We start from the raw sequence: 24,301 nt of genomic DNA, 5'->3' as shown, positions 1-24,301 counted from the left end.
CCATGCAAGTCATTATTTGGTAATTTTTAATTCACTTGTCCTCTCTCCAAGGAATTTTTAATTCCTTTTATTCTGCTAAGGTACTTGAGGGTATCTTGCCTATGCACCTTATGGAGCGTGGAGACAAGAAATGCCTTATGGAAAATATCTTAGTCTCCACACCTTGCCTCTCATGTCCCCTCAATCCATGTGCTTCCTCTCCTTCAATCTCCACCCTTGATTTATCTTCAATATTAAACTTTCATTCATCCCCCTTCATTTCATATCCCCAATACAAGAAATCTTATGTTGGCCTAATAGCTCTAGAATCTACATTTGTGCATCCATACTATAGCTATATTTGCATCCATAATCTTCATTTGAGCATCCATCCATCTCTCACTCCACATCCTTAACCACTTGTTGTGCAATTAGAGATTAATCCACATCAACCAAGAAGGGCAAATCCAAACAAGTGGAGCACAAGGGCGCATCTTCCACTTCGTCAAGCCCAATCTGAAGGAGAAGGTATAATTAGTAAGCTATAATGGTTTTATTTTGTGCTTTGATTGATTTATTTACATTATAACCATTGAATCTTACCTTCCTAGTTTTAACCCTCTTTAGAAAGATCTATAAATTAGGTCCTCATCTAGAGACAAATTTTCTAGTTTGTAGGAGATCTACATGTAATCAATTTAATGATTTAATTAGAATTAAATTAAACATACACACTAAAAATATAAATTAACTAAACATTTAACAAAAAAATAATTCTTACCAATTTATTGGAATTCTTGATTTAATTAGATTCATGAACTCATTAATGTGACACCTACACCAAAAACTAAGATAAACCTACAACCAAAAAATAGTTATATATATAGTTTTATGTATATGTATGTATGTATGTATGCATGTATAAGAACTAGTGGGATCAACCTAATTAGGACGTGTAGCTTAGAAGGGGATCATTTAAACTAATTAGGGCATGGCTTAAGGGGATAGCCCTAAGTAGGACATGTGGCTTAAAAGGGGACTATTTTAACTTATTAAAACATGGCTTAAGAAAATGGGCCTAATTAAGACATGTGACTTAAGGGGATCGAACTAATTAGGGCATGGCTTAAGAGGGCATAAAATTAGAATCTATGAAAGTACAAAATGGTCGCATTAAATGAATTATAAATATGTATTAAAAGAAATTTGTACATTTATCATTGAAAAACACGTAATTTTAAAAACTTATGCATACCTCTATTTACTTAGGTTTCCATTACATACCATCTACATCCTCTCTTTTTTCCAAACCTTCTACAATTGTCTAATGATATTCCATAGAAATTGTCTACAACTCTTTATTAGCAGGTCTCGTGCGATATCTCACTAGTTGTATATTCATTGCAACAATCAAATGTGAGTAGTGTATAATATTCTTATGTGTTTCATAATATTCGAAAGCGAGCAAACCATTCTTCCTTGTTATATATTTACTTAGCCAAGTTCCAACAACTAAACCAGTCGAATAATGAAATCCATCATCATCTTCTTGAGGTTTAACTAATTTGTGTTTAGTCTCAACACATTGAGCCAACCAATATTTTGTTTTCTCTTCATTGTCCTCAAGTGCAACAACGACATATAGATGTCCTACAAACAAAATTAATTTTATCAATTTCTAATAAAATTTCACCAATTTCTACATTATATTAAAAATGAAAAATAATTAAACATCATGTTAGAATCAAACTTTGAAACAAAATAATTAAATAATTGCCTTTTTGAACAAGGTGTGAAACACGATCATAATCATTTGATGCAAACAACTGATCATTATCTTCAATTATTGTGTCAATCTAATCTTGTGCTTGAGCAGGTGTCAATGAGATTTGAATCCACTCTTCAACCCATTTAGTATTCTCACATACATTGAAATCACCTAAAATACAAAACTAACAAAAACATGCAAGTTCCCTTGTTCATATAGTCCAAGTGCTTGCATTTTAACTCTTAAATGAATGCCATTTTACCAATCCGCTAATTATCTTACAATCAAGTCTTGGCACAATGTTCCCTTCTTCAACTAACTAAAAGAATCATTGAATTGTATAGTTCACACTTGATCCAATAGATAATGTTGTATTGCACCAATCCATAATTGCACGTGCATCTTTAAATTTTACATTATCTTCAAAATTTAATTGCTATCTAGAAAGAATTATTTCAACACGTGCAACAACTCCATCATGTTCTCCTATACCATGTCTAGCTTCAAAGAACTCCATATATGTTGGATATTTTATTCCTTGTGAGCCATGCTTAACCAATAAAACATATGACCATTCTTGAATTGTCATGTACAATTATCTGGCCATATAAGATGTTTTGTCATATGGATTCTTGTTTCTCTTAAATTTGTACTAAATATGTTGAAACAATATTGAACAAACTCTGATGAGTGCATCTGATTATCACTCACATAAAAATTGTAGTCCCTTAAAAAATTTATATCATCCTTTGTGCTATCATTTGCATGTCTATAAACAATATGAACAAAAATAACAACTTGAGTGGAATTGTAATACTGAGATTGAATTTCTTCTTGTGGCTTAAGAATATAATTTTTTGCAAATTCCACCATGCTGATAGTATAATTCCAACTGGAAATGAATTTCTACATGTGTGAAATTAAGCATCAAGCCATTTGGCATGTTGAGAGAGTGTCACATATTTTGGTACAATCTTACTCTTAAATTCTGACATGAATCTATCAACACTAACCTTGTATGTGATTAAATAGACACACTTTCCTATTTTTTCATCTTTTAAGGGATACTCAACATTCTTAAATCTTCTAACATCCACTAGTTGTTATCCAAAATCATTTTCACTACTCTCATACATGCATTCAACTAATAATGAAAAATTACCACAACTAGGACATTGTCTAGAGATACATGAACTTAAATAAAATAATTGCCCATTAAATCTTTCACAAAATAAACTTGACACAAATTCATTGATTGTTTTAGGTGGCATATCAATACCGCATTCCTAGATAAGCATGTTACTATGCAAAACACAACATATATATAATAAAACATCATAATAATAATGAAATTGCACATGCATTTTACAACAACAAGAGATTCGTTGCTTATTAATTTTCACATACCAGGGCTTGCATTTCTCAGATGATCTTTGACTTATGGTAATATTTCTAGGTAACACAACATCTTCCAAAAAAATTCTATAAAATTCAGTTTGAGTTGTGTCTAATAGGTGTTTTGGATGAGGATCATGAATTTTTGACCCCTCTCAACTTCAAAACATTTCTAGCATTAGATGATACCCTTGTATTATCATGCCAAAACTTTTCAACCAAATATTTCACTTCAATATTTAATATCATATGTAACCTTAGAAGTCGATCACTAAAAATCCAACTTTGGTTAATTGGATCATTTTCAATACCTTCTCTTCTTTTTGCGACTCTTACCAATGTTTTAGGATGCATCTTTAAAATTCCACTAATGTTGCTTACCATCCTTTTATTAAAGGTTATTTTATTCACTATAGCAGTTGTTATGGCTCGTCGTTTTGCATTCTTATCTTTAGATCGACCCTTTCCTAATTTTTTTCATCACTTTTCTCATTTTTCATATTCTCATCAATTGTATCATCATCTAACATTGAATTGCAATTTTTTTTGATAAAATAAATCTTTGTATATTCTATTGGCATAAATTCTCATTTGTGTCCAAGAAATATTGCCAGGAAAATTATCCAAAAAAAAAAAATTAATTTTTATAAAAATGTTTTCATGATCTTCAACAATAGAAGGATTTTCATTTTCACCATGTTCGGAAGGATTTTTTCTTTCAACATTCAAAGGAATTTCATCTTCACCAACATGACGGTTTTCATTTTCAATATCTCTAATTTGTTTTATTTTGTCACGAACAATATCAATCTCAACATTTCTATATCCGACTTCTAGTAAATTATCCATATCAATCTCATCTATAATCACATTATCCATGTCTTTGAAAGAAGGATTTGAAGATGTACTTGGATAATTTTAAGATGTACCTAGATTAGACTCCATAATCGTATTATCTATTGGATATTGTCATGCATTACTACTGCTAGGATATGTTGTTGTCATTGATGTCAACATATTCTTGTGATTTGATATGGTGTATTTGGGGAGATCTTTTGATCCATTTTGTAGTTTGGTTTTGTTGATCATTGTTTTGTCGAGTCCAGTATTTCCTTTGGTATATTCGGGTGTGATAAGATTTTGTGCTGAGACTTTGGGATATTGTTTGGGATGGTCTTTTGTATCTTCACTTCATATGGTTCATGATTTGGTGCTCTACAAGTTATCTTTCTTTGTGACAGTTGCTGATTGATTGTGTTCTTGAGCTTCTAGATGTTGACCGATGAAGATTTGAAAAGTGGTGTTGATGCATCTGGTCTGGATGATTCTAACGTACTTGTTGGTGTTTCCTAGTCAAGCCCTATTTGTTTTGGCAATCTTCATTGATTATTGTGCGATTTTTTGGTGGTTTTCATCAACTAGTGATGATTTTTGTGTTATGCGGTATTTCTGGTGGTGTAGCGTGTTGCGGTTGATCTTGGTGTAATTTCCGATGGAGTTGATCATTTGGGAATTTGAATTAGGTCCATGTTATACTATGTAAATTATTATATTGGTCTGGTGGTTGATATTTCATCATGTGATGTAATTTTGTAATTGTGAGTTGAGGGTTAGGGTTTAGCCGACCTTGTTATCAAGGTTGATGATTTGTTTATATAGGTGAGTTATTCATGTAGTTTGGGTGTCAATGTTGTGTCTGCATTATCAGGGAGTGGTGTATGTGTGAACAAGTGATTTATCTTCTGGTGTTGAGTTTGAGAATATATTGGTGTTGCAAAGCAGACAACTATGCTTAACTGAAACTGTAATTAGGCATTTGGAGATGTTATTCTTGTAGTTCATTCCTTCTGGATTGTAGTAGGAATCATATTGTAAGTTAGTGAGACTTCCCTGAGGGTTGTAGCCTTCTGAACAAATATCTTTTGAGCAGTGAGCTCTATGCAGTGTGCATGAATGCATGTGCATTCCCCATTGTAATATTTATACATACTACTATAGAGTATCATCTTACTATGGGTAGGTTCCCACCATGGTTTTTCCCTTAACCGGGTTTTCCACATCAAAAATCTTATTGTTGTGTGTTGTGTTGTTAATTTTATTATATGTTTATTGCTGCAGTTTGTTAGATCTATTGTTGTGCTTAAAGTTTTATATTTCGATGAAGACTGACTCACCCCCCCTTTCAGTATTCCTTCTTTGTTGTTGCTAACAATTGATATTAGACCTACATCCTTCGATAGAATCTTAACCGCTTGAGGAGATCCATGATGAAAGCTCAAGGTATTCTCTTTAAGAAGGACAAACTGAGGTTTGATGGAAGCAACTATATTATGTCTTGGAGAAGATTACTAGAAGATTACAAAGAATCCCTATGTTGTTCCTCAGAATGGAGCATCTACTCCTGATGAGGTTAAGGAAGCAGAACATAATATTAGAGTGAAGGAAGAATTTCTTAGTGCCCTGACTCATTCTGAGATGACAAATGTTATGGGACTTTAGACTGCACATGAGATCTGGGAGAAGCTTGAAATTCTGTATGAAGGTGATAAACACGTGAAAGTTGCTAAGTTGCAGAGTTTTAAAGGAAATTATGAGATGTTGAAGATGGGAGATGATGAGAACATTCACTCTTTTATGGCTAAGGTGAATGACCTTGTTCTAGGTATAAGATGTGCCAATGGAACCATTCAGGAAGATGAAATTGTTGCTAATGTGATGAGATCCTTGCTTCCTACTTATAAACATAAGGTTGATACTATTGATGAGATCCAGAGTGTGACTGCAGCAACAAGAGATGTGTTGGTTGGAAAGCTTGTTGCATTTGAGGTGAGAAAATTTGGAGAATCACATGGAAAGTCAAAGACAAAATTTAGAGCATCTGCATCTGTATCCGATAAGAAGAAGTATGATACTGATTAGTTCAGAATATCTAAATATGAAAGAGAGAGAAGAGAGTTAGATGAGCTTGAAGCCTTGATTTCCCAAAGGTTTCCTAAAGGAGCTGGTAAGTATGATGGAAATTTGCCTTCGAAATATTTCTATTGTAATAAGATAGGACATTCTTCTTCTAGATGCCTGAAGATAATGGCTAAGAATGACAAACATGGTAAGTTTGATAAGCATGATAAGAATTATATATATATATGAGAAGTATGATAAGCCTTATAAGTCTAACTGGAAGTTTAGGAACCAAAAGAACTGTTATTATGCTACAAATGAAGGTGTTACAGATGAAGAATCATAAGGAGATTAAGTTGTGTTTTTTGCCATTAAAGAAGATAGACCCATACCTATTGCTTCCACTATCTATTTTGTTAAGGAGAAAGCTTTAGCTACTAAAGTTGAAGTGAAGGATGAATGGGTGATTGCCAATGGTTGTTCACATCATATGACCAATGATAAAAGAAAATTTGTGAGCATGGAAAGGTATGATGGAGGAATAGTTAGATTTGGAGATGACATTGCCTGTGTAATCCATGGGAGAGGTTCTAATTCTTTTGATGGTAATCCTAACACTGATGATGTCTTGTATGTTGAAGGTTTGAAGCATAATCTTTTGAGTGTTGGATAGATATTTGATAAAGGTTATGATCTACAATTCAAGGATGGTAAATACAAGATCTCAAATGCCTCCAGTATAGAGATTGCATCTGGAACTAAGACTAAAGGTAACATTTTTCATTTGAATGCTGGTGAGAAAAGTTGTTTGATTTCTAAGATAAATGAGAGTTGGTTGTGCCATAGGATAATGTGTCATGTAAATTTTGATTCAATGATTAAGATTTGTTCTACACATGTTGTTAGAGCTCTGCCTAAGATTGTTAAGCCTGATAATCCAGTATGTAAGGAATGTTAGTTAGGTAAGAAAACAAGAATTTATTTCAAGAGAAAACATTATACATCTGATGGACTGCTAGATATTGTGCATACTGACCTATGTGGACCTACAAATGTTAGAAGTGTGTAGGGTGATAGATATTTTATGTTGCTAATTGATGATTATTCTAGGATGATGTGGGTTGTCTTTTTGAAAGAGAAATCAGAAGGATTGGACAAATTCAAGATATTCAAAGCTAAGGTGGAGACTGAGTCTGGATTGAAGCTGAAGTGTTTGAGATATGATAGAGGTAGATAATTTTATTTTGATGAGTTCAATTCATTTTGTGATATGCATGGAACTAGAAGATAATTATCTTCTCCTACAACCCCACAACAGAATGGAGTTGTCGAGAGAAAAAAAGAACTGTTTTGGATGTTGCAAGGACTATGTTGATTGAAGGAAATGTTCCAAAGATCTATTGGACAAAATCCATTAACACTTTTGTTTATGCATTCAACAAATTTTAAATCAAAGGTGACACTGGTAAGACCCCTTATGAGCTATGGTTTGGTCATGTTCCTATTGTGAGATATTTCAGAGTATTTGGTAGCAAATGTTATATTAAGAGAGATGAGGATATAGGAAAGTTTGATGCTAGAAGTGATGAAGGTATCTTCTTGGGATATTCAACTAAGAGAAAATACTACTGGTGCTATAATAAGAGACTGAGAAAGATTGTGGAGAGTGCAAATGTGAAGGTGGATGAGAACCTTGGGAAGGAAATCAAAGCATGCGGTTATGATGATAATCAACATGTTGTTTTAGCCCCTATTCATTTTGAAGAGCTTAAGCAGAATGATTTGTTAGAGATTGTTAATCTAGATGTTGCTACTATTGGTGATGGAGTATAGGAACCTGAGAATCAGAACAATCAGAAGACTTTGAGGTATGTAAGATTGAATCATTTTGAAAATCAGATTATTGGTGATAAGAATAAAGGTCTGATGACTAGAAGAAGGTTAGCTATTGAAGAAGTATGTTTGATTTCTAAAGTTGAACCTAAAGATGATGCTAAAGCTTGCAAAGATGAAAGTTGGCTGAGAGATATGGAAGAAGAACTAGATCAGATTGAAAAGAATAATAGTTGGGAACTTGTGCCTAGACCTAAGGATAAAAATGTAATTGGTACTAAATGGGTATTCAGAAAAAAATTGAATGAAGTTGGTGAAGTTGTCAAAAATAAATCTAGACTGGTTTGGAAAGGATATTCACAACAAGAAGGAATTTATTATGAGGAGACTTTTTCTCTGGTTGCCAGACTTGAAGATATTAGACTGTCGCTTGCTTATGCTGCTTATAAAGATTTCAAGGTATATTAGATGGATGTCAAATCTGCCTTTTTGATGGTGATCTAGAGGAAGAAGTTTACATTGAACAACCTGATGGATTTTCATTGTCGGATGATGGAGACATGGTATGTAAGTTGAAGAAAGCTCTTTATGGATTGAAACAAGCCCCTAGAGGTTGGTATGCTAGATTAGACAAATATTTGTTGAAATTGGGATTTACTAAAGGTGTTGTTGATAGTAATCTGTACTTTAAAATAGAAAATGATAATATCCTGATTATTGAAGTCTTTGTTGATGATATTATCTTTGGTGGTGATGATGACTTGAGAAGTAAGTTTGTCGGTGATATGCAAAAAAAAAATTGAGATGTCTATGATTGGTGAGATGAAATTCTTCTTAAGTTTGCAGATTGCACTTATGAGAAAAAGTATATTTATATCTCAAACTAAGTATGTGAAGGAATTTCTGAAAAAGTTTGGATTAGATGATTCCAAACCAGTTGGAACTCCTATGGTGACTAGTTGTAAATTATTTAAAAATGATGAATCTCTGAAAGCTAATCAGAGTTTGTACAGATCTATAGTTGGTGGATTGTTGTATCTTACACAGACTAGGCCAGACATTATGCATTTTGTGTGTATGACTACTAGATATCAAGTTGATCCAAAGAAGAGTCATGCCACTTCTATTAAGAGGATATTCAAATATCTGAAGGGAACTGTGGATTATAGTTTATGGTACTCAAAGAATGACGATTTCATGCTATGTGTCTACACTAATGCTGATTGGGTTGGTGATGTAGATGACTAGAAGAGAACTACTAATCGAGCATTCTTTTTGGGAAATAAGTTGGTTTTGTGGGCAAGTAAGAAACAAGATTATGTGTCCTTATCTATTGCTAAAGTTGAGTACATTGTAGCTGCTAGTAATTGCACTCAGGGGGTTTGGATGAAGCAAATGTTGAAAGATAATAGATTTATTTATGATGAGCCTATTGTTATTTACTGTGATAATTCAAGTGCCATAAGAATGTCCAAGAATCTGGTGCAACATTCAAAGACTAAGCATATATCAATCAAATATCATTACTTGAGAGAACAAGTCATTGAAGAAAAGGTGAAGGTGGAGTATGTATCTACAAAGGAACATATAGCTGATATTTTCACCAAGCCTTTCCCTAAAGATGCATTTGTCTATTTGAGAGACAATTTTTATGGGTATCCACCCCTCCTTATTAGAACTAGATGCATTGAGTTGCATCGATTTGCTGGATTGAGTTGGTGCTGCTTCTTTGTTGGTGTATTCTGTTGACTTCCTTGTGTGTCCCAGGGGGAGAGAGATTCATGTTTCTATTTTAGAGAGTGAGTTTAGTTGTATATTTTTTATATCTTTGGAATTTATTTCAAAGGGGGAGAAAGATCATGCGAATAACTGCTTTATCTATCTTGATCTTAGGGGGAGTTTGCTAGAGATATCTTCTTTCTTTGCATTGATTGTTTTTCACATTCATATATTTTCATCAATGCCAAAGGGGGAAATTATTGGAGATTATTGTGCATTGTTGTTGCTAGGATATGTTGTTATCATTGATGTCAACATATTCCTTTGATTTGATCCGGTGTATTTGGAAAGATCTTCTAATATGGTTTTGTAGTTTGTTTTTGTTGATCACTATTTTGCCAAGTCTGGTATTTCCTTTGGTATATTCCAGTGTGATTAGATATTGTGCTAAGACTTTGAGATATTATTTGGGATGGTCTTGTGTATCTTTATTTTAGATGGTTTGTAATTTGGTGCTCTGCAAGTTATCTTTCTTTGTGACAGTTGTTGATTAGTTGTGTTCTTGAGCTTCTAGATGTTGACCAATGAACATTTGAAAAGTGGTGTATGTGCAGCTATTCTGAATGATTCTAACATGCTTTCTAGTGTTTCCTAGTTGAGTCCTATTTTTTTTGGTGATCAACATTGATCGTTGTGCAATTTTTTGGTTTTTTTCATCAATCAGTGATGATTTTTCGTGTTATGCGTATTTTTGGTGGTGTAGTGTGTTGCAGTTGATGTTGGCATAATTTCCGGTGGAGTTGGTCATTTGAGAATTTGAATTAGGTCCATGTTATGTATGTAAATCATTATATTGGTCTGGTGGTCAATCTTTGTATCATGTGATGTAATTTTGTAATTTTGAGTTGAGGGTTAGGGTTTAGTTGACCTTGTTATCAAGGTTGATGACTTGTATATATAGGTGAGTTATTCATGTAGTTTGAGTGTTGATGTTGTGTCTTCATTATCAGAGAGTGGTATATGTGCAAACAAGTGATTTATCTTCTGGTGTTGAGTTTGGGGAGAGATTGGTGTTGCAGAGTAGACAACTGTGCTTAACTGGAACTGTAATTAGGAATTTGGAGATGATATTATTGCAATTCATTCCTTCTGGATTGTAGTCTGAATCATATTGTAAGTCAGTGAGGCTTCCCTAAGGGTTGTAGCCTTCCAGACAAATATCTTTTGAGCAGTGAGCTCTAGGCAGTGTGCCTGAATGCATGTGCATTCCTCATTGTAATATTTACACATACTATTACAGAGTATCAACTTACTGTGGGTAGGTTCCCACCATGGTTTTTTCCTTAACCGGGTTTTCTACGTCAAAAATCTTGGTGTTGTGTGCTGTGTTGTTATTTTGCTTATCTATTTATTGTTGCAGTTTGTTAGATCTATTGTTGTGCTTAAAGTTTTATATTCCTGTGAAGACTGATTCACCCCCCCCCCCCTCTCAGTCTTCCTTCTTTGATGCTGCTAACATTATCTTCCACATCAACATCATCCATAATTGCATCATCTACATCAATGTTATCCCCCAAGCCACCATCTTGAATTTTTGTCTCTTCCATTGACATGGATCCAGAAGCATAAGGATTATTCATTTTTTGAATCCTCATTCTTCTATCTCTTTGACATTTGGCCTCCTTCTCTCTTTGTGCTTAAATTTCCTCGGCAGTCATATCCCTATTTTGTTTCTTCTTTTGATGTTGTTCAGATCCCACGAATAAAAAATTATGCAATGATTGATACCTTCAAAAAATGGATATAAAACTGCAACAAAAAAGCATCCACAAGACAATAGATGATAAAATAATGTATAAAAAGTCGTACAATTTAGGATATGCTATATTAGTAAAAATAATTGCTATATATACAAAAAATAATAATTGAAATTAACTTAAAAAGGAAATGGGATCCCCTTTAGTTTTAAAACAAAATCTCATTTGAAAAATGTATTTTTAGTTATTTTAAAAAACAAAACGGGATCTCATATCCTAAAAGGGATCTCATTTTGTAAACGGGATCTCGTTTGTAAAAAAATTGAATTTTGGCCTTGTTTCTCCTTCAGATTTTTGTTTGGGAAATGGCTTGGAGTGCCGACCCTTTGGCTTGGACGTGGTTTGACTTGCAACATGAATGCCAAATTAATCTCCATACAAATAATGACTTCAAAAATATACTTGAACACCAAATTTTCAGAATTTTTTTAAATAAAGAAAACCCATTACAATAGAGACTATCTAGATTCCAAATATGTATCTTTTTTTAAAATAGGATCAATTTTTTAATTTTAAAAATAATTTCAAATGAAAGAGGTCCATAAACTTGAAATAACAGGGTTTTTTAGTTTTTTAATAACTTTTTTGTCTTTAAGTTTTTTGAAAAACGAATTATATGGAATCAAACTAGAAACAATTCTATACAATTTTTAAAAAACAATGTTAAGTTTAGGTCAAATTATGCTTGACGTACACAAGGGTTTTTTAAAACAACAATTATGCCCAATAAAAAATTAACAAAAAAAAATATGCAGAAAAAGGTACAAAAAATATCTCCATCAAAGGTGAGCGAATTAAACATCTTTTCCCAAAGGGATTCATAAAAAATAGTTTCATTTAGGTCAAATTGCGCTTGTCGTACACAGGCATGGTACGGTCCTGAAAAAGTGACTTTTAAACTATAGGTTTTAGTAATGCCTATTCAAACTTAATTTTTAAGATCTGGGTATTAAAATAAATTAAATATTTGGAAACTAAACTTTGAGCACTACAATTTATATTATTAATTTTTTCCAAGATTCATTATTTAAGTGATTCATTTTTTTAATGAAACATGACAAATTCTAAAAAATAGGGAAAACACTTCCACTTTTTGGCCAAAAAGTGGACTCAAATTCTTGCAAGCACCCTTATTTATTAGCTAGCATTTTTTTATGCTAGTTGTTTAAATTTTTCTTGTATTCTTTTTTTGGTAAGTAGCATGTTACACTTTGTATTCAAGCTAGACTCAATCTCCAAACAAGAATATATACATGAAATAACACATTTAAATATAAGTCACTTTTCAATATGTCTTTTTTGTTTCCTTACCTATATTTTAAGTTATATTTCATGTATATATTGTCAGAATGTTTGAGAGTGGTTTCATATCTCTAGGAGTTATAACATAGATTCTAGGTTTTAAAATATCATATAAATTTTTAGATAGTCAAATTTCAATAATCAACATGCTCCTATTAGCATTCTCTCACTCTCTCTGTCTCCTGCAAACTTTGGACCTATCTCTCTCCCTCTTTGTTCTCTCTCACCTCTATCTCCTCTCTTTAGATCTTTCTCACCCTCTCTACCTCACCTTCCCTCCTTACCCCCATATCTATCACTACCTCCCTCCCTCTCTTTTCTTCTCTCTTCCTCTTCTATTCTTTATCTTCATTCCCTTGATCACTACCTCTCCCTCCTTCCTTCTTTACCTCTCCATCTCATTACCCACCTCTCTCTCCCCCTCTATCTCTCCCCTAGGTCTCTCACCCCTCTCTCCCTAGGCTATAGGTTTATCATCTCTATTTCTCTCTCCTCTCTACTTCTTTCTCTCCCTCTCCACCTCTCTCCCTGCCTCCTTACCCTTCTTTCTCATTTTGTGAACTACTTTCTCTACCTCTCCCCTCTATAGGTCTCTTAGTCATTCCATGTCTACCTCTCCCACCCTCCCTCGCCCCTTAGTTTTCTCTTTCTCTTTGTTTTTATCTCTCTCCTCTTCTCTCTCCCTCCCCTCTCTAGGTCATCACCTCTCCCTCCCTTGTATGGGGTTTCGGTAAAAAGTTGTAGGGTATGGTATTTAGGGTATGGGGCTTAGGGTACAATATTGATGGTATTTAATTTAGGGTACGTAGGGTTGAGAGTATTGCATGTATTGATACTTCCCTCTATCTTTCCATCTCACTCTCTCTCTATCTCACCTCTCTCTCCCCTTTCTAAGTCTATCCCTCCCTTTCTTCCTCTCCCCCTCTCTATCTCCATTGCCTTCCTACTCCCATATCTATGTCCCTCCCTCACTCTATTGTATTATCTCTCCCTCTCTTATTCTCTATCACCATTGTCCATGTTGCCACATCTCCCACCCACCCTCTCTCTTCCCTCATTATCCCAATCTCTCTCTCTCTCTCTCTCTCTCTCTCTCTCTCTCTCTCTCTCTCTCTCTCTCTCTCTCTCTCTCTCTCTCTCTCTCTCTCTCTCTCTCTCTCTCTCTCTCTCTCTCTCTCTCTCTCTCTCACTCATGGACGAAACCTCAAGTTTAAATTTCAAACTTTCCTCAATGTATGCATTAGATTTTTGTTTGAATGTTTACATTGTAGTGGTGGAGTCACATAAGACTAATTTTAGCAATTTTCATAAATGGTTTTCAAATAACAGATGAGAGTAGATGGTTGGCATTTAATGGTTTTTGGACAATGTATCTTTTTGGAGGGGAATCAATTTTGGGAGAAGTGTTTTCCTGAAAAAGGCAGAAAAAGAAAAGCCTTCAAATTTTGGGAAAAGGAAGGAAAGATAGAAGTAGGTTGGGTTTTATCCTAAGGGTGGGAATAACTCATTTTGGTTGTAGGTATAGAGTTTAGTTTTTGTAGGTTTGAAGGTGAAGTTTGGAGATCTTGAAGGAGGATTTTGGAAGCTATTGTTGTTGTTGATAATACTCAATTCTTGCAAGCCTATAATCAAGCCAAATCTAATTGAGATGTTGTAAAGTGAAGCCATTAGCCTCACCATTTTGTAGTGAAAATTTACTTGAAGTTTCAATAATAATTTATAAAATTTGTGTATCAGTTTGCTATTTATTTTCATCCATTTTTGTGTCATCTATATATATATATATATATATATATATATATATATATATATATATATATATATATATATATATATATATATATATATATATATATATATATATATATATATAGATTTGTATGTATGTTTGGAGTGTTGGTTATGATGGGCCAGTATTGGTTTCAACTCCCTTACATCAATAGTATCAAAGCAAGGTGGATTTGATTGTGTAAAAAAAAATGTTGGAGAGGGGAAGTTTACACTAAGATTGAGCTTGTCGGTATTGATGAAAAATGATGCAAGAGGAGTTCCATGTGGTTGAGGTGGAGGTGGAGTTAGAAGTGGAGGAGGAAACCCTCTAGATGCTATCCATGGTAAATATTTTAGAGCCTTGACAAGGAAAGTTGCAGCTTTGTAGGAGGATATTAGTAGAGGCTTTTCTCAAATGAGAGAACTTGAGAGAGAATAGGATGAAGATATATAAAATGATAATGATAAAAGTGGTGAAGAAGATGTACTAGCAATAGTAGTTGCGAATGACCCTTTCATGAGGGTATTGTCAAGAATATCAAAGAGACCAAATATTGATGTATGTACATTAAGTGGAAATCTAAATCCTAAAGAATTAGTTGATTGGATAAATGACATGGAAGATTATTTTGAGTAATTTGAAGACCTTGACAAAGTGATATTTGAAGAGACTAGGCTGGAGAGACATGCCTCTATTTGGTGGAAATAGGTGCAATTTGAAAGAGGAAGGAGAGGCAAGGATAGATTACTAAGTGGGATAGAATGGTAGAGAAGATGAAAAGATAATTCATTCCAATGGATTATGAATTAGATTTGCATAAAAGAATACAAGGTTTAAAACAAGGACCCCAAAACAATAGAGTATACAAAGGAATTTCATAAGATCCTAATTAGAACTGGACATTCTGAAGCTACTAAGGAGAAAGTTGTAAGATATATCAATGGTTCGAGGTTTAGCATACAAGAAGAGATAGATTTGGGGAGAGTTTACACAATGTAAGATGCATATCAATTTGCCTTAAAAATACAGGAAAGAATGAACAAAAGGTATGAAAGTAAGCAAAGAGGAAGAGGTTATGGTGGAAGAATAAGAGGAATATCTTACAAGAATTATGATAGTAATTATAAAAATTAAGACAAACATAGTATAAAAAATCAAAGATATGATGATTCATATGGTCCTAAAGATCAAAATTCAAGAGGTAGAGGGAGATCAAGTAGAGGAAACTTTAAGTGACCATGTTTTAAATATGGAGAAGAGGGTAATAGAGAATATGATTGCCCTAATGAGGAAGACCGAACAAGAAGGTGATTATAAAATCATAATATAAATGAAAACATTAATGTAGAAGATGAATACTTGTCACAAGTAGGAGAGGTAGAAGGAGGTGAAGTCCTGGTGATGAGAAGAGAACTATTGAATGTAGATAATGAACTAACCTAAAGGAAGAGATTATTCAAGACAAGATGCAAGTGTGAAGGGAATCTTTTTAATTTTATCATAGATAGTGGAAGCACAAACAACCTTGTATAAGAATAAATATTGAGAAAGTTAAAAATGGAGAAGAGGAGACACATGAATCCATACAAGATAATGTGGGTGCATGAATATCAAAAAAAATTAGTCAACAAATAATACTTAGTAAAATTTAATATAGAAGGTCATTTTGATGAAATCTTATGTGATATTATTCCTATGGATGCATGTTATATTTTGTTAGGAAGGCCTTGGTAATATGATACGAAAGAAATGCCTCCACTTTTTCAAGGCTTGAACTAAGGCATACATTTCCAAATCATATGAGGAATACTTCCTCTTTGCCTCATTGAGTTTCTCACTAAAAAATGCAATGGGCCTACCCTCTTGGCTCAAAACAGCCCCTATAGCAACATTAGATGCATCACAGTCAATTGTAAAAACCTTTTGGAAATATAGAAAATCAAGTATAGGGTACTTTGCTACCTTTTGTTTGAGACTTTGAAAAGCCTCCTCAACCTCCTTGGTCCATACAAACTTGCACTTCTGCCCCCCTTTGATTGTTTCCAGGATAGGTGCACAAACTTGGCTAAAACCTCTTATAAATTTCCTGTAGAAGGAAGCCAAGCCATGGAAGATTCTAACTTCAATCATTGACCTTGGAGAAGGCCAATTCAAGATTCACTCCACCTTCTCAGGATCCATCTTGATGCTCCCACCTGAAACTATGAAACCAAGATACACCAATTCTTCCTGCATAAAAAAACACTTGTCCACATTGATTAGGAGCTTTTCTTCCTACAATCTCTTAAGGACCAAATTCAAATGCTGCATATGTTCATCTCTATTCTTACTGAAAATAAGAATATCATCCAAGTAAACAATAACAAATTTACCAAGGAAAGGTTTTAGAACTTCATTCATGAGTCTCATGAATGTACTAGGTGCATTGGACAAGCCAAATGGCATCACTCTCCACTCATAAAGGCCTTCATTAGTCTTAAAGGTTGTCTTCCATTCATCTCCACCCTTATTCTGATTTGATGGTACCCACTCTTCAAATCCACCTTTGAATACTACCTTACACCCCCTAGATGATCCAACAAGTCCTCAATCCTAGGCATAGGGAACCTATACCTGGTAGTGATCCTGTTAATGGCCCTTGATTCTATACATAACCTCCATGTAACTTCTTTCTTAGGTGCTAGCATGGCTGGAATAGCACATGGACTCATACTTTTAGAAATCAAACTCTTATCTAAGAGTTCCTGGATTTGTCTTGCCATTTCCTCATTCTGTTGGGGTGTTAACTTATAGGCAGCCTTATTTGGGAGTGTAGCCCATGGGATTAGATCAATATTATGGCTAATCTCTTTTATTGGAGGTAGGGTATCAAGCAACTCTTTGGTTACAATGTCCTTATAGATCTCAAGTAAATCTGCCACCTCTTTTGGTCCTACCCTCCTTTGGTCCTACCCTGCTAGATTCTTCCTTCTTTTTGTGCACCTTCTTTTCTTCCTATTTTGGCAACACAACCAAAGCATAACAAGAAGTATCCTCCTCTTTCAATAATTCTAAAAACTCTTTCTCACATACAAACATGATTTTAGAGTCTTTTGCTTCTTCACCATTATCAGGTAGGGGTAGTACTAGTAAAGTTACCTTCTCACCTTTATACTAGATGGTGTATGTGTTCTTCTCACCATCATGCCTTGACTTAATGTCATATTCCCATGGCCTTCCAAGAAGAAAATGGCATGCATCCATGGGTACAATGTCACAAAGTACCTTGTCCATGTGCTTGCCAATAGAAAACTCCACCCATGCTTGTTCTTCAATGATGGTTTTCTGCCCCTTTGTGAGCCATGATACCTTGTAGGGTCTTGGATGTTTAATCCTCTTCAATTTCAGTTTCTATACTACCTCAATGGACAGCAAGTTATTAGTAGAACCCGAATCAATCACCACACTACATACTTTGTCACCACTTCTACAAGTAGTTCTGAAAAGTGCCTTCCTTTGGGGTGGCTCTGGTGGACTAGGTGCTTTGATCAATGTCCTTGTCATCATCATGATCTCTCCTTGTTCAGGCTGCACAAAGGATCCATGAGAGTGAACACTAGGTGTGTCCTCATCTCTCACCAAATTTTCTCTCCTTTCACCTTGTTTGTTTTCCTTCTCTAGACATTTGGATGCAACATGCCCCACTTGATGACACCTATAGCATTTTATACCTTCTAGGCCTCTTCCTCCACCTCTTCCTCTAAAGTTTCCTCTCTTTCCTCTAAAATATCCTCTAGAACTATCTTCCCCTTATTCATTCCCTTGACTTGATTCACCAAGGTCTTTGGAACCTTGTCCTCTTCCTTGAGACATATTTCTGCCCCTATTTCCAAAGTCTTTTTTTCCTCTCCCTCTACCACTCTAATCACTCTTCCTCTTGAGTTTCTCCTCAACCTTAAAAGCAAGTTGAAAGCATTTTTGGACTATGGGAGGGATTCTTAGACTGAGTTCATCTTGAATGGTAATTCTCAACCCTTGCAAATATCTTGCAAGCTTCACACATTCAGGCTCCACCACATTGGACTTCATCACCAATTTATGGAACTCTTGAGTATAATCTGAGACACTCATCTCCTTTTGCCTCAAACACATTCTCCTCTTATGAAGTTGGACTTCATAATCATTAGGAACATATTCATCCCTGACCAATGCAACCATCTTCTTCCAAGTGGTCACAAGATTCTTCTTCTCCTTCACCCTATCATCTTGAGTGAAATTCCACCATGTGAGGGCTGATCCCTTCAACTTGGACTTAGCAATCTTAACTCTCTAACTTTCAGGTATGTCTTCACATTCAAAGAAGCTTGTGAGGGCATCAATCCAATCCACAGCAACATTTGGATTCAATTTTCCATCATAGGAAGGTAGGTCCAACCTAACATCCCTGGTCCTTCTCTACATGGCGTTCAGGGTCTTCACAGTAGTCTCTGATCAGTAGGCACTTCTTCTTCCTCATCCTACTCAAGGGGTTCCTCATCACTCCCCTCTTCAAAAATATCAGAGTTTCCACCACTTTTCTTACGAAGTTCCCCATTAAGTCTATCAACCTCCTTTTGCAAGGAATCAATTTTGTGAACCAAGTTTTGATCCTTCAAAAACTTCACTATCTATGCATTAGTCATCCTTGAGGAAAAATCACCCTCTTCTTCTTCCCTTGACATGGCTAAAATGAAAAAATCCTTCTCCTAAGGATCACACTTTCTCTAATACCAATTGATGTATAGGTATGGTTCAAACAACTTGAAAATGTTCCAAGTTACTCACTTGCTCAACCAAGCAACAAACCCTCCTTTTTAAGGATTCACTCCAGCCAAGCCTCACACCTTTAAGAGCATAAATTCAACATCCCATCTCACCTATTTCCATCCCCATAACCCCACAATGGGACAGTGTGCAAAGTTATCAATATTTGGTTTCAAACCCCACAGGCAAAAGTGCTCAAAATGGCTCAAATTGCCCACAACCCCTCCAAATGGTTTTATAGGCCAACAAAGGCTCAAGACAAGTTTGATAGGTTCCTACAAACTCAAATGATGACAAAAAACCCTTTGATTTGGTTGTTCAAGTCCCAAAAGTCACAAAGTGCAAATTGGCTCCTTAGACCTATTAGCCTTCAAAACTCACTTTTTGGCTTCCCACCAAAAAAATCCAAAGGATAGGCCAAGATTGTTTGATTTTATTCAACACCAACCTGGGGCAGCACTTTCTACCAAAGGACAAGTTCTGGAACCTCTTGCAAGTACCATTACTAATGAACCCTCATCTATGGCTAGAAGAACTAATTTAAGCACTTAACAAAGGAACTACCCTCAAAACCTGCAATTTATCAAGGGCAGCAATTGGAACACCTTGGGGTACCCAAATAATCACCAAATACCAAGTTATAGCTTCTGGTTTGCATTAAAACTAAAGTTATGGGGACTGTTCATGAATTTTATTCAATTCCCACAACCAGTCACATAGAGATGCCTGGCCAAATTTAATAAAATCTCACCCAAACTGCATCCTTTCGATTAAGAGGTGTAAATATAAATGGTCAGCTAGGATTAAAGGGTACATAGAAGAAATAATAAAAATGATGAAGGCATAAGTAAGAGAGAATTAAGAGATGAGTGACATGTGTCATAGAAGAAAAAGCTAATAAACAAATTAAATAAACAAAGATTTATTTAATTAATAGAGGAAGGAGATAATTAAATAAATAAAATATTTATTTAATTTGGGAAGGATAATTTAAATTAAAAAAAAATGTATTTAAATAAGAAAAGGGCTAGAAGAGGATAAAAGAATGAATTAAATAAATAAATATTTATTTAATTAATAGAAGGCTTAGGATAAAATAATTAAATAAATAAAATATTTATTTCATTTCAATTTTAGGTGTCTACACTTATAATTATTATTTGTAATTTCATAAAAAGACATAAATAATTAAAAATAAATTTTAAACTTACATCTAAATTAAAAATTAAAATATATGAAAATTCATAATTAATAAAAAAATAATTAAAAAAATTATAATAGATAATAAATATTTTAAATTGAAAAATAATCATATAAAATAATAAACTAAATTTTTTAATTTATTAGAAATGAAGTAATAATAAAAATATGTACCTAAAAAATATAATTAATAGATTACAAACAACATAAACATTAATTAAATCACAATCCAAATCCTAACCCTAATAATTTTTTTGATGAATAGGCATTTCCATTAATATTTAAATAAAAGTACAGTATTCAAAAAAAAAGTAGGGGGATATGAGACCACCCCTCAAGAGTCATATAGGCAGCACCCAGAAACAAAAATAGCTAAAAGCAAACTACTAGGCAACTAAGGAAATGATAGCAGGAGGCAAAGGGGGATCACAATCACCCTTGGGACCCCATACATTAGTAGGGTCAAGGTTGTCATCTAGGAGAGACCATCATTCTTCAATAGTCGTCTCTTTGTTCTCCTTCTCCTTCCAAGTTGGGGAAATAGATAATAAATATTTTAAATTGAAAAATAATCATATAAAATAATAAACTAAATTTTTTAATTTATTAGAAATGAAGTATTAATAAAAATATGTACCTAAAAAATATAATTAATAGATTACAAACAACATAAACATTAATTAAATCACAATCCAAATCCTAACCCTAATAATTTTTTTGATGAATAGGCATTTCCATTAATATTTAAATAAAAGTACAGTATTCAAAAAAAAAGTAGGGGGATATGAGACCACCCCTCAAGAGTCATATAGGCAGCACCCAGAAACAAAAATAGCTAAAAACAAACTACTAGGCAACTAAGGAAATGATAGCAGGAGGCAAAGGGGGATCACAATCACCCTTGGGACCCCATACATTAGTAGGGTCAAGGTTGTCATCTAGGAGAGACCATCATTCTTCAATAGTCATCTCTTTGTTCTCCTTCTCCTTCCAAGTTGGGGAGATAGACAGGGCAAGCCACGAGAACCCTTTGGAAGAGCTAGGCCATGTATTATCATCGCCAATATCCAACCAACTAGAACCACCACAAAAAAAGTCAGTGCTCCCCCATGCCCCACTCAGAGGCAGAGCCACCATGAGATGGAGAGTTTGAGAAGTTTTGAATGAGGTCACTACCATCGTTGGGTTGACAATGAGGAATTTGGGCCCACGGAGGCTATGAACGTCGAGTAGAGGAGCTACGGCTGCGCCGCCGGCCATGGGGTAGAGAGTGATCATGGGAGGCAAAAGGTCTTGAAGGAACCATGCCACTATACAATGGGAATTTACACACTTGCAAGTGGGCCACCTTGAGTGCAACCTTGTTGGATTGTAGTTTAATTTGAAGAATCACATTGTTATAAATATAAGTTCTAGTAAAAACAAAAACATGAATATCAATAGAATTGTGAGAAAATAAAATAGCATTTCTATCCTTCCATAATGTGAAGAGGATTTCCACCTTGAAAGGAATGCAAAATCTATGTGAATTTGAAGGGAATCCAAGGGGAGTCCCCCAAAAGAGCCATATGCCAAGAGAAGGGTTTGGGCTGAAAAGGCTTTAAAAAATCATGAATCTAATTCCACAAATGTTGAGCTCAACAATAGAACTAGAAAACATTGGTGAAACTTTTTGGCTATCCACAAAATAGGCATTGAGGGTCGGGAACCCCCAAGTGCCATAGCCAAGCACCCAAAGACAAGCCTTGGAAAATAATATACCAAAAAATATGAGATAGCTTATGCTCAATAATTACAAACCATAGTCTGAAATCTACAATGCCATATGTGTTGCAGTGGCTACAAATTCCACTAGAGATTCAAAGCCATGACCATAGGAAAATGAGGCATAATCTAATGGTAACCCAACTTGGGCTTGAAATTCCAAAAGGGTGTGTTGGGAAACCAGTGCCAATCTTTCCACCAAAGCTTGTTGGACTGAATGCCCAACTTGTGTAGCATGTTCAGAGTTAGATCCAACAAAACAATGTCAAATGTTTGTCGATTTGGTTGAGAAAGACAAACTGAACTTGCATGTCCTCCCAAGAATGGAGCTGCATAGTAGCTCTAGAAAAAAATTCCCTAGGAGTGTGAATGTTGTGCTTGTGAAAGCACAAAAGCATGGAGCACTAACCCTAGGAATGTGAGCTAAAGGAATCTCTTGAATCTGGAAAAGATGCAACCACCAAATGTTATGTTGATTGAAATAAATACCATCCCTAAATTTGGCACCATCCCAATGAAGTTAAGGTTTGATGGCTTACCAAGCATGCCAATTGCTTTTAACAACAAATGTTCCTTGAATTCGCACTGCTTCTTTCATGACAATAAGGGTTTGAAAGTGTGAAGGCCTATTGGCCAGCTATCCAGAAGATTTGCAATATCTTAGAATAATTTTCTAGCCTTCATCACTAATGATGGAACAAATGACCCATCTAAAAAATAGTGCAAGACCCTAATTTTGGGTAGAAATAAGACTGAGCTCTCTGGATTCCCTAGGGAGACAACAATACTCCCAGGTGACTCTATGAAAGTCATGATGGTTGGTTGCCAAAGTCCACAAAAATATAGAAGAATCTTCTGAAGCTTAGAATAAGAAGCTTTCGAGGGGGGCCAATAAGAAGAGTAATAAACATGGGTGGCAACAAGAATCTTTGAACAAATTTGGAATTTACCAACCAGCAAGAGTGGCTTAGTAATCTAGTAAGCCAACTTTTTTTCAATTCTAGCAAAAATCTTACTCCAAAGATCCACAAGAGAACCCTAGAAGGCAAAGGGAATGCCAAGATTTTGAAAGATTTCCCCATGATAAATCCATTTCCACCCATATTGGAAAATCTAAGGAGTCGATAGAAAAGATTGTTTGTAATAGTAGGTTTTGTGTCACTAAATCGTTGACCCAAAAGCCAAATAGAAAGTATCAAGGCATTGAAGAGCTTCATGGACATTATCTTCATCCTCAATAACTATGAGGAAGGAATCATCTACCCAATGGTCATTGACAAGCTAAGAAGGTGACTCAGGAAGGGAAATCCCCTTGACCCACCCAATAGTGATGATAGTTGAAAGAATGTAACCAAAACCTTCATCAACCAACACATACAAAGAGGGAGCCAATAGACATCTTGAATTATGTATTACGTAGTTAGTTAGGGTATGTTATCGCACTATTTAGATCAGATATTTGCATATTGTATTGTGTCTAATAACTTAACTATAATTGTGTTTTTTTCTTTAAATCAATTGGTTCTTCCATTTCTTGTGGAACTTCTTGTGTGGACCTTTGGTAAACTATAATTAAGTATTATATGGGTTATGGTTAGAATTATTAATGCTTTAATATCAAGTTATAAATTTGACACTAATAATAAATATTTTTTGAAAACTTAAGTATTTTTAAGTACAATTCTATTTCCATGTAGAATTAAGTATTATTGGATTTAAAATTATTAATTAAATCACTACAATATTTTAAAGATTACAATTAATTCTAAAATTATAATAAATTATTGTATATAGTGAAAATGGATAACAATAATAACGATATTAAAAGGCTAAATGAATTCAACCACAAAACTCTAGCTTAACAACAACAAAGATCCACCATAACATATGAAGATTACCTAAGACAATGCAAATCAAATGAAATCACAAAGATTATACCATCACATGTCCAATAGGGTTTGGATCTCCATTCTTCCTATCTCCATTGATCTTGTTTGATATATTTGCTCTCAAATTTTATGTGTGCACAAGAGCTCAACAAAGAATGGAAATGTGGTTGCAAGTAGGATCGCA

Source organism: Cryptomeria japonica, chromosome 10 (genome assembly GCF_030272615.1).
Source record: "Cryptomeria japonica chromosome 10, Sugi_1.0, whole genome shotgun sequence".
Lineage (NCBI taxonomy): Eukaryota > Viridiplantae > Streptophyta > Pinopsida > Cupressales > Cupressaceae > Cryptomeria > Cryptomeria japonica.
The sequence above is the reverse complement of the archived record's forward strand: the minus strand, read 5'-3'. Positions refer to the sequence as shown.